A 15,077-nucleotide genomic window follows, 5' to 3' on the forward strand; every position below is an offset into this window, starting at 1 on the left:
CACTTAGTCAGCCAGGGAATGATTCAAAATCTAAACCTAGGATAGTATGTTAAGGAAAGGAACTGGTAATAGATACAAAGTATATTTTCTTCCCACAGTAGGAAAAAAGGCAAGATTAAGTTATTCTATTTTATGCCAATTTTTTGTTGCATCCATTAATTGAAATGTATACAATAGTAACTAAACATAGCAGTAAGATACCAGAAAAAATAGAAATCTGGAGTATTATATGCCCTGATATATTTTGCTGCAGCCCTGGAGTTGTACATGTTACTGAGCCCTGGTTTATTTGCAAGCTTTCCTGTTTCTCGAAACACAAACACTACTTCTGTATTTGTGACTAGCTCTATATTACGAGGTGATATTAGCTGAGGAGGTGACAGCTGGCAGGAACTTTTGATTTGAAGGGTCTCTTTCTAACTGATACACACAGAGCTCTGTATTAGCTCTCACAAGATGCACTGTTTACTAAAGATGATTACCCATGAGTAAATAATGAGTCATGATATCCTCAAAAAAGCAAACATACAGAGTTAAAGAATAATTTCTAACAAGGGTAACCAGACAGCACTGAAAATTGAATCACTTAGGTGCATTTCTCCTAATTAAGTGTTAAAAACCAGAAAAGCTATAGAAAATAGACATAATTATATAAAAATATGTTGGAACATCTTGAAAAGACCGTATCTCTTTTCATATGACTGTAAAGCACCATTTACAAATGGGTAACATACAAATAGGTAAATTCGGTCTTAAATATATGCAGGTACAAACAGAAAAGCGATTTTTATTTGGACAACACAACACAAACAAACCACGGTAATTTTGTCATTCTTGATGGATTACTACTCTATCCTTACAAACAATTCAGACCAAACATATTGGAATTCAGGCAAGAAAGCAGCACAAATTTAACACCATAATTATAATAGGGATGCAAACTGCTCATTTTTATTTTATGTTATCAGATAACTTCCTAGCACTTTGGGAATTTAAAGTCAGGAAATTCATCTCCAGACGATCACCGACAGTGGTGAAATAGTCTCTCCTTCATTATTGCTACTTCCATTTGCATCTTATTTCTAATGCTACCTTATACATTTCTAAAACCATCACTAGGATCCAAAAGTTCCTCAGGGGAGTATGATGACAGAATGAGAATTATGAAAAATAAGCTTACATCCACCTTTAAGGATCTTGCTTGAAACAGTTTGCTTCCAGCCATTCTGCAGAGCCACCCAGACACCTGTGAAGCTCATCAGCAGTTTTAGAAGACAAATTAAATTGAATCTAGTGATCCTTATGACTTTGCAGCAGCTGAGAGTGGTGGGTCTGGAGTAACAACAGGACTTAAAGACATACTCATAAACATACTCTAAGACATACTCGTAAACATACTCCACTGGAACTGTGACTTTTCATTTAATCTTCTGAAATGTTTCCTTGTAAGGACTATACTAGAACAAGCTGGATTCTTAAAAAAAATTAAAATTAAAAACAATAAGGAATTATGTGAATCTAGGAAACCAAGCACCTAACTTGCTTTCTTTGTGCACACTGCAGTATTAGAAAAAGTTCGAGTTGAAATGGGCGTTGTCCAAATGTTAGGACTAATGCTCTTTATTTGACGTGCTACAGTCTGAAATTAAGGATATCAGGATGTATTTGAAAATTTCATGAGAATGAAAGAGTCCCATTAGATTTCTTTGCACTGAAAAGCACTGAAGTTCTACCATGACACCTCTGCTCAAACCCAGGTATGACCACCCCATTTTGGGGAGTGCTGCCCAGCTGGGGTACCAAGCAACTAGAGGGAAAAAAGCTGGTAATTCTGACATGGAGACAGGGCTGCTTTTCCCCCCTTTCTTCCCTGTCTACTTCTCCTAGCATTGGTCTTTGAAATGCAATCTCTTGTGCTGTGACCAACCTACAATCTTCATATACTTAGTCACAGTTCGGATTTTTTTATTTAAATTAAATTTAACTTGTGATTTTAAATCACAAGTTTCACAAAAGCTGTTGTAACATTTTAAACAGTGTTTCTTTTGAGAAGAACCAAACAGCCAGTGAGATGGCAAACCACAGCATGGATCCCACAACCTAGCCTGCAAGTTTTCTAAATTACAGACACACTTCTGAATTAGGATCGCATATAACCTGCAATTCTGCAAGGTCCTCCTCCTTTTCTGGCTGAGTGGTGACTGTTAACATCACTGAAAAGGCACCGAGTAGCTTTAGCTGCCAATGCTCTTAATAAGAGAGATGGCACTTCTTCCCTGACAATCCACAAACCTTAAAATACTACCAAAAAGAAAAGGAAAAAGAAGAAAAGATCAGTGCAATCAGAGCACTTCAACTAGAATAAAGACTCTTTTAGGGCACTTTAACTTCCAGTCTGAAGCTTAAAGGGAAAATTAAATAAAATCTAAAATGTCACACAGCGCTTATAAGATTGCATATGCTTACTTTAGGCAAATACCACTGAACCCTATTTTTGCTGTATCTTGCTTTATATTATTGCATATGTTTAACTAAGGAAAAATATTACACTTAAATAAGGAAATACTTCAATGTATTTTCCTTCCTCCTTTCCATGATGGAAATGCCCCATATTCTCAATGTTGTTACACTAGAGTTAAATTAGGTCAAAGGCATTTAGTGTTCAAAACTAGAACATATCACTAATACCAAAAATTATCATGGAAGAGGGGGCTTCAGTAGTGTTCTAGGACTGGGCTTGTATGAGCTACAGGAAAATGGTACAAAACTGAGAAGAGCTGGGATAGCTGCAGCATGACACCATGACCTCTGTTTACAGCCACAAATTACATCAGCAAAGTGACAGTGTTCTGAGTGACCCTGCATTGCTTAATTTTCTCTCTCTCTTTTATCATTACTGTGCCTGTCTTCACTTTACCAATTCTAGTAATTTCCTCCAATTTGATAACAGTCTAACCAAACACATACTTCTACACGTCCAAGCAGAAGACACAATTTTACTGTCAACACAGCCAGATCAAAGCAGCTAACCTGTTGTGGAAACAGTAAGGCCAACACCCTAATAATGCCCCAATTTCTTCTGTTAAGCAAAGAGATAAAATTATTCTTAATTAACAATGTGTAATTCAGCAGAAACATAACTTGAACATAAGTGCTGAAAGAAAGTGAAATTCATTAACTAAAAAATACAATGCATTTACTCCCAGAAATTCAGCTATGGATCTACAAAATGTTCAGAAGATATAAAAATACGTGCTATGCTGCACAACCAGAGATAATAGGACAATACAGTATCTTAATTCAGTAGGTTTTGCTCTATTTGTTGAATTACATAATGTTGATTAGAGGACATTAGCTTGGATTACAAAGAGAAGAGCATTAATTGCATCCACTGACATATAGGAGTATAAGGAGCCTTGAGTTTTCACAAACTTTCACCAAGTTTTTCATAAAGATATCAGTAAACATGAAATGCAACAATATTCAACAATGAGATTCCACATTATAATGGAAAAAGAAAAAATAAACCAAAACCTAAGGTAAAGGTCTGAAGAAAAACACATAAGAACATGGTATAAATTTAATCCCCAAATCAAGGTATTAGACTTGCCATATACACAGATGCAGATGGCTGGGTATACTGATTCCAAATTTAGCACTGTAGATAAAATTATTTCCATCTTAAAAACACCCTGTAAGCAGATAATTTTGCTCACAAAACTGTTGAGCTTTGGAAAACAGCAAGCTTGTATCACCTACCTTTATTTTTGCCTTTCTCCATGCTCCAACCGTAATAGCCACTGAAGACAATCTCATTAAGTTTCATATTGGAGTCCTGACACCGGTTTCAAACATTGCAGGAAGACATGCATTTATTTAACATATGTAATGCTGACCCAATTTTTTAAATTATTGTTGGGATCATTGCTTTTTCTTTCTGATCTTTCCCTTCTGGGCACTACTTAAGGTCATAATCTGCTTGTAATACTGACTGAGACTTTTTCACACGGAAATGAGGCAGTAATTCCACTCCTTTGATATTATTAAAAAGGTAGCTTGTTCACCACTGGGAACATCATTGCAGAAAACACATCCAAGTAAACTAACAGTATAGTACCAAAAAGACTGCTGGCATCTGCTGGCTATAACTTAGTAGCTCAGATTTGCTATGCTGAGACAGAATATAAAAGGTGTGACACCAGATATCATTTTTTCTGACTCAAAATGCATCCTCCAAAAAAATGGAAAAAGCATGCAACAAACATGAATCCCGAAGATTATCCTCAAAACAGATAAGCTCAGCAAAAGTTAAGCAATTAAACTCTGACTTCTGTCAGATCTGTCCATCTGCTTTCCCCACTTTGTCCTGCTCTCCATATGGGAAAACAGGTGAGGTCTTGAATTACTCATATGTAGCTCTCTGTAGTTTTGCCCACACCCTTCTTCCTGTTACACCATCACCCAAGTGTTGTGAAATCTGGAGCTCCTAACAGAGATTGCCGATCTTAACTTCACACAGCAATAAGTAAAGCTCAGTCCTATTCTATCACATGCCTTGCAACATCTGCCAGGTTGAATCTCTCAAATTCTCCTTGCCTAATGCTCTTTCTGGGTTTAAATATTTCTCCTCTTAAAGAAGAGAAAAACCCGACATTGAGGTTTCCACAATCCTAATTTGCAAATTGTTTCAAACTCTTTTAGATTAGATTACCTTCCAAAGCAAACAAAGTAATGCCATACTACTCTCATGTTCCAAACACAGACCATCTTAAGACTGTGCAGGGCTCACAATGCCTTTGCCTCTTTCAGCTGCCCATGTTCACACAAATAGATTTCACAGACTCCATGAGATCTTTGAAAAAGTATGGGATGTTCTACCCATCCAGAGCTATTAAAAGGAGCAAGACCTAAAGAAATATTGACAAGATTAGGCATGATGTATAAGCAAACACTTAGCAAGAAAACATTAGAAAAGAAAATCAGTCTGTAGATTTGATCTTGTAGATCTGAGCTTCAGTAGTAAAGGTCTCCCTTTACATATCTTTCTTGCACCATCAAATAATTAATTCAGCTGCAGACTAGTGATCATCAAAATGGACTACAGCTAGATTTATACAGTCACGTTTTAAAGAGGCTGAGGTCAAGCTAACTTGGCTTGGAGTTGAACTCCACAAAGAGGAGTCCAAGCTTTTTGTCTTACTGCACACTATGTTTGCACAGCCAGCAAGCAATACCCTGTCAGCAATCCAATTCCCCTTTTCCTTCTCTCTCCACCATAAATTGCTGATTTATGGAAAAAAAGCTGAGGAAATAAACTATGTTAAAAATATTGAGAAAATATTTTTTTTCAGGAAAAATGCAGCCTACACTGTTATTGTAAAACACAGGTCAAACTAATGTGAACTTATATTATTGGCATGAATTTCTAGCTGCCATTTGTGGATGAGCTCTATCTATGAGCAAAGGTAAAGAGATGTCTGGTACACACCTGGCTGCCAGCCAGTGTCCACACTGGTCCCCACAGGGCTGCCTCATGAGCAGGTGTAGCAGTAATGGGAGAGCGAAGACTGCTTGAGTTCAGGTTTTGTGGCTGCAATTCCACCACTTTCTTGCTTTCAGAACTTGGGCTTCTTTCTAGAGAGACAAGTAACCCTAGAAAGAGACTTCTGAAAATGCACTGGGAGCCAAACTGGACAGCAAAGTTTGAGGGAGAGGGGAGGGCAAAGGTTCACAGAGTAGTCTGCTTACGTAAATTTGGCTCTTTACATTTACATTTGTATGAGCAAAGTATAATCAGAAAATTACTACTAAACAGCAGGCAAGTCCTGGCTCCTTTCTAATCCTATGATTCTTTCTATGGGATCAAAGGCAATGATCCTGAGAATTGGCCTCTTATGTGCAAAGGTGAGAGCATGAATTCTCTTTCTAAGTTTTAAGTAAGCTCATAACTCTAATCTGTGCATGGAAAATGCATTTATAGCACCTTTTAAAGTTACAGAGGCACTTCAGTTGTTTGTGTAGACAGAAGCAATATGATTTGCTCTGTTAATTTGGTATAAATTTATAATTTTTTTTTTACTCTCCTGAATTTATTATGGGCAAGCCTGGCAGACCAGCTTAATTTGAAAGTGTGCTCTACACTTTCCATTGAATGAATCTACCTTAAATTATTTTGTATTTCACTCAGCTCTATCAAAGTGATCTGCAATTCTCTTTCAAAGCCTTTTCAGAAAGTTTCAGTCAAAGAATGCCTGAGGCTGGAGAGGACCTCTGCAGACTGTCCATTCTACCTCCCTGCTCAAGCAGGGTCACCTGCAGCAGGTTGCCCTGGACCATGTCTACCTGTTTTTTAAGTATCCCCAAGGATGGAGATGTCACAATGCCTCCGGGGAACCCGTACAAAGAGTCATGCTATTTCTGCAGAAGTAGCAAAGGAAATATTTGGGGTTGGGCTTTTTTCTATATGCAAAAATTTAAATTATTTTTCTTTCAACTACTTGAATTCTATTCCTTGGAAGAGAACCTGTAACTTGGCAAGAAAGGACCTTATGACAAGGATGAATCCTGCTGTCTCAGTGAAAATAAAGGTCTAGTCAAAAAGGGAAATTGGGGTAGAGGGGCTTGTCTAAGTTTATTTAACTTCACAAACCATTTCTCGTAGTATTTGGAAAAAAAAAAGTTTCATCCAGATTCTGGAATTTACAAGCTATCAGGTATTTCAGATGTTAAACCATCTGAAAACAGAAGGGAACATATTCTATATGTGTGGTTTTCCATGTACATGGTTCCATGCAGGGAAAGTGGCACTGAAGAGAAGCCACTGCAGAGCCAAAGCAAGGAGACTTACCCATGTCACTGCAAGCAGGATGGAGAGATGAGGATAGTTAGCTCAGGGAACTGCTCTATAGAGACAGCATGACCAGAGCCCTTCCTCCCTTGGGAATTATAGAATCCAGCACTTTCTTTTCCCCAGGTCATGCTATTCCCGTTCGTGCCTAACCTCCAAGCACAGAAAGCACTTCCCAAAACTAAGAGAGTGCTTTGATATGAGGTCTGTTGAAGAGATAACAGTAGAAGATCCTTCTGCCTTGCAAAACACACTCCCACCATCCACCCACTGGAAAGTCATGGCCAGAATGGCTGCAAGCGCATTCCCCGCATCCTACCGTGAGAGTGGCAGCAGGTAAGATTCATCTTCTCTGGGCAGAGGATGAAAGCACACAGGCTTCCTAGGAGGCTTGACTATCAGAGCAGTCCCTGGGTTCTCCCAGAGTTCAATGCAAATGAAGACAGCTGCCATCAAGATGGTATCTTGTGCAACAGCTTACTCGGGCAAGAAAGAAGGCTTCGCGCATTTTGGAGGCTACAGAGGCTATCACCATTTTTGTCCAAGTCTCACAGAACGGATCAGTGCTTCCATACACAGCCAGCAGAACTGCCAGGTAGGGGTGCCAAGGAGGGAGATGACAAATGGCAGTGGGACCGAGGACAAAAAAAAACCCCAAAGAACTCAATACTCAGTAATGCAAAAAGTTAAGAAGCATAGGTTCTGGCCAACACAACGGCAAGTGGGACTCCTGTCATTGGCTTATCCTGTCTGGTGGCAAGAAGACCCTGTAAGAATCAGGTGCATGGCAGCTGCCCTCAACATTGGCTAGATTCAGAACTGGAGCAACTGACAGGATGTTCTGAGGGGAAAGAAGGTCAAGGATGCTATCTCCATGCATAAGACTCTTCAAAAAAATGAAATGTCTCTAGCATCCCTCTGCCATTTCTGGCAAAGGAGAAAAGTGCGAGGTGTCTGAGGCATGGGACTAGGGACAAGCAAGAGAAATAAAGAGAGCTAAACAGTTTGCAACAATTAAATACAAAGTTGGGAAATCAGGTTAGATACCTTCATGGTGTAGAGGTGATTTTCAACTAAAATTCACAACCAGTGAAAAATTACTGTTGCACATGTGTAACACACAGGCAAGGACCACATGCTCACACTATTCTACATAACCAGTTGTATTCCCTGTGATCTGATCTCAAGTTTCTTGGTTTCAAATAAAGTTGAGAGGAGGTGTAGTTTTCAAGGATGACAATTATTACATAGGGCTAAACACCCTGAAAAGCGAAGCAATACCATCTAAAGCTTAGTTTACCTGCATATATTCAAAGATGCCTGAATTAAAGCTGCATATCAAACTCTAATTCTGGTATTTCTTCTCCTTTCTTTAACCTTAATAATCAGCAATTATCGCAGTTAAATAGTTGATCCAAGTCCTCGGATCCAAACTGTTCTATTCTGGTCACATAGAGAATTTCAATTAACTAAATCACTTCAGTAAGTCACACTAGTGAATCCAACACAACACAAAATACACGCAGTTCAGCACTACATAGGAAGTACTCTGTGTTCCAGACACAATTTTCTCTATATTTTTAGACATAAAATTATACTTTAATATTCAATTGAAGTAATTATTTTGCTTTAAAAATTAAATTTGCCACAAATACTCTGGAGGGGAATATTCTTTTAGTGCCTATGTGTGTGGTCATGTATATTCTGGAATTACATGGACACAACCCTGAACAAACCCTTTCCCTGTTTATCTAACTGGATAATGCATTTCACCTTATCTTCTTTTAATGAGAAAAAAATGCAGTATGGAAACTAAGACACCTAATTTATAAAAGAAGGCTCAAGATAAACCTCTTCAATTTCCTGAAGGGAGAAACACAGTTATTTTAAGCCTTACACATAAATGCTACAGCTCATAATTATACTTTGAAGCACCTTGTACACAAACATGCCGTATCTTTTTTAAAGATGTATGAAATATTAAAAATAAAACAGAGCCAGGGACAAGTTAGTAAATCATGGGAATAAAACTGTTTTAATGTAAAGCTAGAAAACAGAATAAAATCACATGAAGGCAATCCTACCTGTCAAAAGTTGCAAGAAGGTAGGCAAATGAACCAGGAAAGTTTTTGTGCTAAAGGTCAGAGGAAAAAAACAACGCTAAAGTTGAAATAGCTTCAATTTATTAGTGGTCACTCTTTCCACTGGTAGGGAACCAAGCAGCAGCACTTCACACCCACCAAAGTACAGCTGGGCTGGAGCACGTGGCAAAGAGCTGGTATAGCAGAATCAAGAGGAAAAAATGCAAAGTAATGAGTGGGAGCTGTGGAGATAACAGGATACTAAAGGGGACCAAGGTGCAAGACCAAGTCAGGGGAAGAAAGATGTGAAGGTCTACAAATGAAACTGTAAGAAAGGAAAAGGCCCACAGTTCAAGAACCTTGTGGTAGATGACAGCAAACATGACACACAACTCAAGGAAGCCAACTTGCAATGGTGATGAAAACAGCTCTTCTTACCCACAGAAGAATATTTTTCTTGTAAATGTTTTGAAAATGGTTCATCCATATGCATGTCACTCAGATATCAGTTAGTGAGTAATTGTTCAAGGATCCAACTACTTACATAGTTGACAGATACTTCTAATTTTCTTCAAAGAGCTCCTTTATTTTCCTACACTACAGCTGTTGCAAAGCACATCTTACTGTCAAACAACATTGGTGCTGTACCTGTGGCATGCAGTTCATGCCAAACAATTCCCATTAAGTATCCAAGAAGACACTCAAACATCAAAAAAAAAAAAAAAAAAAAGCAGGTGAGCAGAATGAACTTCTGCCTGAGATAAAACATTGTGTATACGAACACACAAGTGATTTGGTTCTACATGTACCAACTTCACCCAGAAGAAGAAAGACTTACACTTGCTTTGACTCTAAATACACTTGATGAGACATTGATCTTCTTGCTCTGTTTTATACCTTACTGTTAGGCAGCTTGACAACCAGTCCTTTTATTTCTTCCAATGGAAAACCAGAACCCTAATTTATTGAGTTGGGCTCACCAGAGGGCACAGAACAGTTCTGCAGTCTAGAATCATCACACCACTTTCATGCATATAATCTAATAATAACATAAGAGTATTTTAGTTCATCAGTAAAAATTATTACAGCTTCTCTATATTTAAGACACTTGAGTATATAAACTGTTTTTAAAACTGTGGTTTAATCCTCTATTCTTTCATTAGTTCACTAGTTTCACAGGATATTTAATTTCTAATAAGCTAAAATGGGTTAGAGTAAAATGAGAATTTTTATGACCAAAGGCATTCAAAATGGAAGACTCAGGTTAACTTTTGTATGTCAAATAAACCATTTTATTTGCTTTCAATTCACTCCTCTCTAGTTTCAGGCTTACATGCACTTTGGCAGTGTGACAATACACTGAAAAAGTTAACAACAGTAACAACTTTTCCAACCAGTCTTTTTACTGGCGTTGTCCCCCTACCATGACCATATTTAAATTAAGTATTTGTGATGAATAGTGGAAACAATCTCATTCACATGTTGTGAATTAAATGAGAGAAACAACTTATGCAAGACTCAATTACTTTATTCAGAATGTCCTCTTGGACTACATACAACTGATGGAATAACACAGAATTAAAGGAATACAATTGTTTAACCTTTACACAGAAATTTATAGTCTGCCCTTGATTTTAATGACAAAGGCTCTCATAACACATGCATTGTTTGTTTAGTTATCCCTGTACAATACATAAAATCCTAGCTCATCCCTAAGAAGGGAGATTATTTCTCCACTGCACCATTAACGAAAAGTTTAAAAAATTACAGCAGCAGTACTGCCACACTAGTGGCCATGTGAATCATTCTGTTAGCTTTTTTGATGGGATAAATTAAGCCAAGGAGTTCCTTGGACTAAGACTTCCTCACCCACCCAGAGGCATTCTTTCAGTTAAGCAGATAGAAGGAAAGCACCTTGGTGATTTGGCAGAATTCTGTCATATACCTGAAGAGTTGCCAAACAGCTTTTATTTATTTACTTAAATGAGGCCATGCAGGAGAGAATCTAGGACCACATGCATAGCCATTTCTGATATCTGGAACGAAGGGAACAAAGATGACCTGTAGAACTATCAGGAAAATCCTTCCTGACTGATCCTCTGACCCTTTCTGACAGAGAATTCACACATTTAGATCCTGGCCATAATCTCTGCAAACCCATGGCATGGATATGCTGCCTCAGTCCCTGGAGGTAGGTGGAGAGTGCCCCAGCACTATCTCCACCTTTCCTCCAGAGGCCAGATTCTCATGTGTTTTGGAAATCCCACAGGAAAAAGGACAAGATGGAGAAAAGATGCAGCTCTGCACTGCTACCCTGCAACTTGCAGTACAGCTCTGCTTTCTGCCATGACAGCCATCTCTCATTTAAGAGCAAATTAGTTTGGCTGGGAAAATTAGCACTTTCCAAGTCCTAGAAGAAAATCCAAGGCATGAGGACTCACCAGTAATTGTGCTTCTCCTGCCTTCCCTCATCTCAGGCTATTTACCTGAGCTTCTTTCACATGCATGTCTCTTTTGGCTTCTTCAACTTTTAGTAACAAGCAAACCCCAAATCAGTAAACCAGAATATGATGGTGGAGAGATAATGAGCTCCAGAATTTCCTTTTCCAAGAAGCCAAAATTCCTGGTCTCACCCTTCCGGTGGCAAATGAGATTCTTGCTGGAGGACGTCCTGCCTCAAATCAGGTGAGGTTTTTTTGAGGTTTCATCCCTTGACTCTCTTCCAAATGGAATCAAATTTCAAGACAGGCTACACTAGACAAACTCTGACAAACTTCCATGATTTAAGTTTAGCAGTCCTTCTCCTCCCTGCTTTCTCTTGGCTGGGTTTTTACATATAGCCAACGGGAAAAAACCTGCTCATCATCAACAACAGGGAAGCCAAGAGAGGATATATGCCAACCACAGGTATGTGTTATTCTGCAAGCTTCTTCACAGAACACCAGTATCTGTTATCACTAACAACTTTCTTCCCCTCACATTTGTAAGAAAAAAAAAAAAAGGCAGCAAACAACCATATACTGGACTAGGGAAGTACAACATGGTCATCAAGAGAAAGCATGTCTTATGACTTCAGATGTCCAACTACTGCAAGGTCTTTGAAAAATACCTGAAGAAATCTGTCTTCAGTGAAAGGAGCCTTCAACAAAAGCACTTTCAATTTTTCCAAAATCACCCATGTCATCCTCACAGAATAGGAAATTATCATATAATAAAATTAATGCTGTAGTATGTAAGACAGCAAATAAAAACACCACCACTTTCTACTAAGCAAAAGAACATTCTCACAAAGAGACAGCACACAAAAAAATTGACATAGTGACTTGGATATGCAAAGAATTTCAAAAGGACTGAACAATTTGGAGTAGCCATGATGTGCTCAACACCAGCTCATACAAGACTTTATCCAAAACCAGTAAAAATCAATCGCAGATTTTCCATCAACTCTAAAAGACTTTGGTTTGAGCCCTTTCAGTTCTGGAAATCAGAGTCCACAGAGTTAAAAGCAAATGAAAACCACAGCTAAATCCTGTGTTTCCACCATGGAGCCATAAGACATTTGAATTCCCATCCAGCAGCAGCACCCTTGGTTTCACAACTGGTACGTCAGGACTAGATTATTCCATCATTAGCAAGTAACAATGGAACACACCAGCTCATCCAAAGGTCACCAATTCAAATAAACTGGAAGAAGGCTGAGACTAATTTAAGGGTCCTGGGATTAATATGAAGGGTGATTTCATGCCAGTTGGCAGAAAAGAAAAAAAGCCTTGTCAGGAAGGAAGTAGATATACACAACTTTTGTTGTTACTGCACCTTGAACAGCTGTCCTATGAGAAAGCGAAGAGCTATACTTTCCAGTGATTTCCTCCAGCTTCTTCATTTTAAAAATGGCTATGCATTCAGATAGCTGTGATATTTAGAGTTCAAAGTAAGGGACAGAACTCAAGCCTCTCTGTGAGGCAATGCAACTAACGAATGCAACTGCATTGATTATGGTAAAATCTCCTGAAAATTACCTTGTTATTACAGAAATTTCTTGTAAAAGAGCAAACTCTTTGCTCTGTTGTTTTGGTTTTTCTTCTCAAATGTTTATTCAGAAGGGAAAACAGGAACCAAAAAATCTAGAAAATTGTTTCAACACACAAGTAGTACTGAACTGTAAAAGGAAAACAAACTATTTTTTACAAAAATATCCAGTCTATCAATTATGCAAGCATATATTTACGACAGACTAAGTTCTGTAAATAAACGTTAAATATGTTACTGTAACTAGCAGATGGCTCAATTCGAATGCGCGAATTTTGTGTTAAAATACTAAAGGGAACACGGCTTATACTGTAGAAAAAAATGTCCCGTTTGCCTTCCTGGTCAGACCTGGTATTTATTACAGCATTTTTAACCTGTGTTTTGCCTTCCTCCATCCGGATCACAGGAGGGTAAACAAGGTTTCAGGGGACCACAGGGCTATGGAGCTCCTACCACTCACCAGAACAGGTGCGATCCTTCCTTCCTACCGGCACCTGGCCGACAATTTTGCCTTTTCCCTTTTACTAGAACGCTGCCTGATCAATCCACCCACTACAAGCCTTCCTCGTCTATATTCAGTTAACAATTAACACATTTGGCTCTTTAACTTCGCGGATTTCTGTCGTTCTTGTCGCCGCCGCTTTAGAAAGTCAAATAGAAAACTTCAATGGATAAACTCTTAACGGGGAAATACCACCTATGCTGCAAACATAAATAAATCAGGAAGCGCCGGCAGCCGCCGCTCCCCCCGCCCGGTCCCACCGCCCCCCGCGGTGATGAATACCGGCGGTGCCGCGGCTCCCTCCCTGCCCTCCCCGCCGGGCCGTGCCGCCGCTCGCCCCCTGCCACCCCCGGATGCTGCTCCGGGCGGGCGGCGCGCCGACGGGCCGGCGGAGCTCTGTCCCCGGCAGCGTCTGCGCGCCGCTGCCGCCGCTCTCCCCACGGGTGACGGCTAAATATAGTGAGCGTCCGGGGTGCGCGGCTCGGCTCCCCCGCGCTCGCCCCGCGGTTCCCCGGGGGCGCTCCGGGACGCCAACCTGCGGGGCCGGCACCCCCTACTCGCCCACGCCCGCGGTCGGGCGCGCTGCCCGCCGAGCGGCAGCCCGGGTGACTCGCGGGACTTACCGGCGGAGCGCAGCGGAGCGCCTGCCCCGCGCCGCTCGCCGCCCGCCCGGGCGCGGTGCGGTGCGGTGCGCTGCCTCTCGCCGCGTCCCTCCCGCCAGCCGCCGTCTGGCTGCGGACGTGACCTGGATTCCCCCCGCCTGCGCCGCCGCCTCCCGCGGGGCCGCGCACACGCCGCGCCGCGCTGCGCCCCTCCGGCCCAGCCCGGCCCCGCCCGCCCCGCCGCCACCGCTCACCTCCGGCCGCGGCGACCCGACCCGCCTCGCCGCGCCTCCCCGCCGCCCCGAGCGACGCGCGGCGGAGCGGAGCCCAGCGCCGCGTTACGCAACGCGCCCCGCGGCCCCTCCGCACCGCGGAGAGGGTCGCCGGTAGGCGGGCGCGGGGCGGAGGGAAACCGCGGCGGAGCCGGAGCCGAAACCGCCCCCGGCGGCCACTTGTAGCGCCGCTGGAGCCGGGATCCCCGCAGCTGCGCCGCGGCCCCGCGGGCGGTGCCCGGCAGGGCGGGCCCCGGGGCGCCGCCAGTGACCGCTTCGCCCCGGGGGCTCGGGAGGAGAGGTGCGGGCGCGGCGAGCGGCTGCGGGCGGCCGGGGAGCCGCTGCGCGGGGACCGCGGCGCTTTTCTGCTTCGAGTATTAAAATCCCGTGGCCGCGGTCGTCCTGTCAGAGGGACACGGGCACGGGAGAGGAGGAGGATTCCCCGTGGTCGGAGGCCGAAGGCAGCGGTCCCCGCTAACAACTGTGCCGCGCCTCAGCCTCTGGAGTGGGCAGCCAGGGCAGCCACGGCACTGCGCAAACACGAAGTTAAAGGTCTTGTTGATGGCACGTCGCGCACCCGGCTGGATTGTCCCGCTGTTGACTCGCCTGCATTTCCCATGGGCTTTGACAGGCACACCCTGCTGCGAGGCCACTATCCCAAGGGTGCGGGCAGCCTCGGTGGCTGCCGGCGGCTGGCAGTCCCCTCTCTGCAGGGATGCCCGGTGAGGGCTCTTCCCTTGCCCA

The 15,077-nt window shown here is 42.1% G+C and overlaps 1 protein-coding gene across 3 annotated transcripts in view; it reads right to left on the minus strand.

The window, feature by feature from the left end:
- THRB (thyroid hormone receptor beta) overlaps positions 1-14,395 on the minus strand; it is a 155,552-nt gene extending 141,157 nt beyond the window's left edge. For 2 of the 3 annotated variants that reach the window (XM_053948753.1, XM_053948770.1), the window contains exon 1: positions 14,316-14,395. The gene's annotated coding sequence lies outside the window, so the exon portion shown is untranslated. Of the gene's footprint in view, positions 1-14,082; positions 14,156-14,315 lie in introns of those variants that run through there. The other variant, XM_053948761.1, reaches the window with a different exon arrangement.
- Positions 14,396-15,077: the final 682 nt, after the last annotated feature.

The sequence above is a fragment of the Vidua chalybeata genome, chromosome 1, assembly GCF_026979565.1.
Source record: "Vidua chalybeata isolate OUT-0048 chromosome 1, bVidCha1 merged haplotype, whole genome shotgun sequence".
Lineage (NCBI taxonomy): Eukaryota > Metazoa > Chordata > Aves > Passeriformes > Viduidae > Vidua > Vidua chalybeata.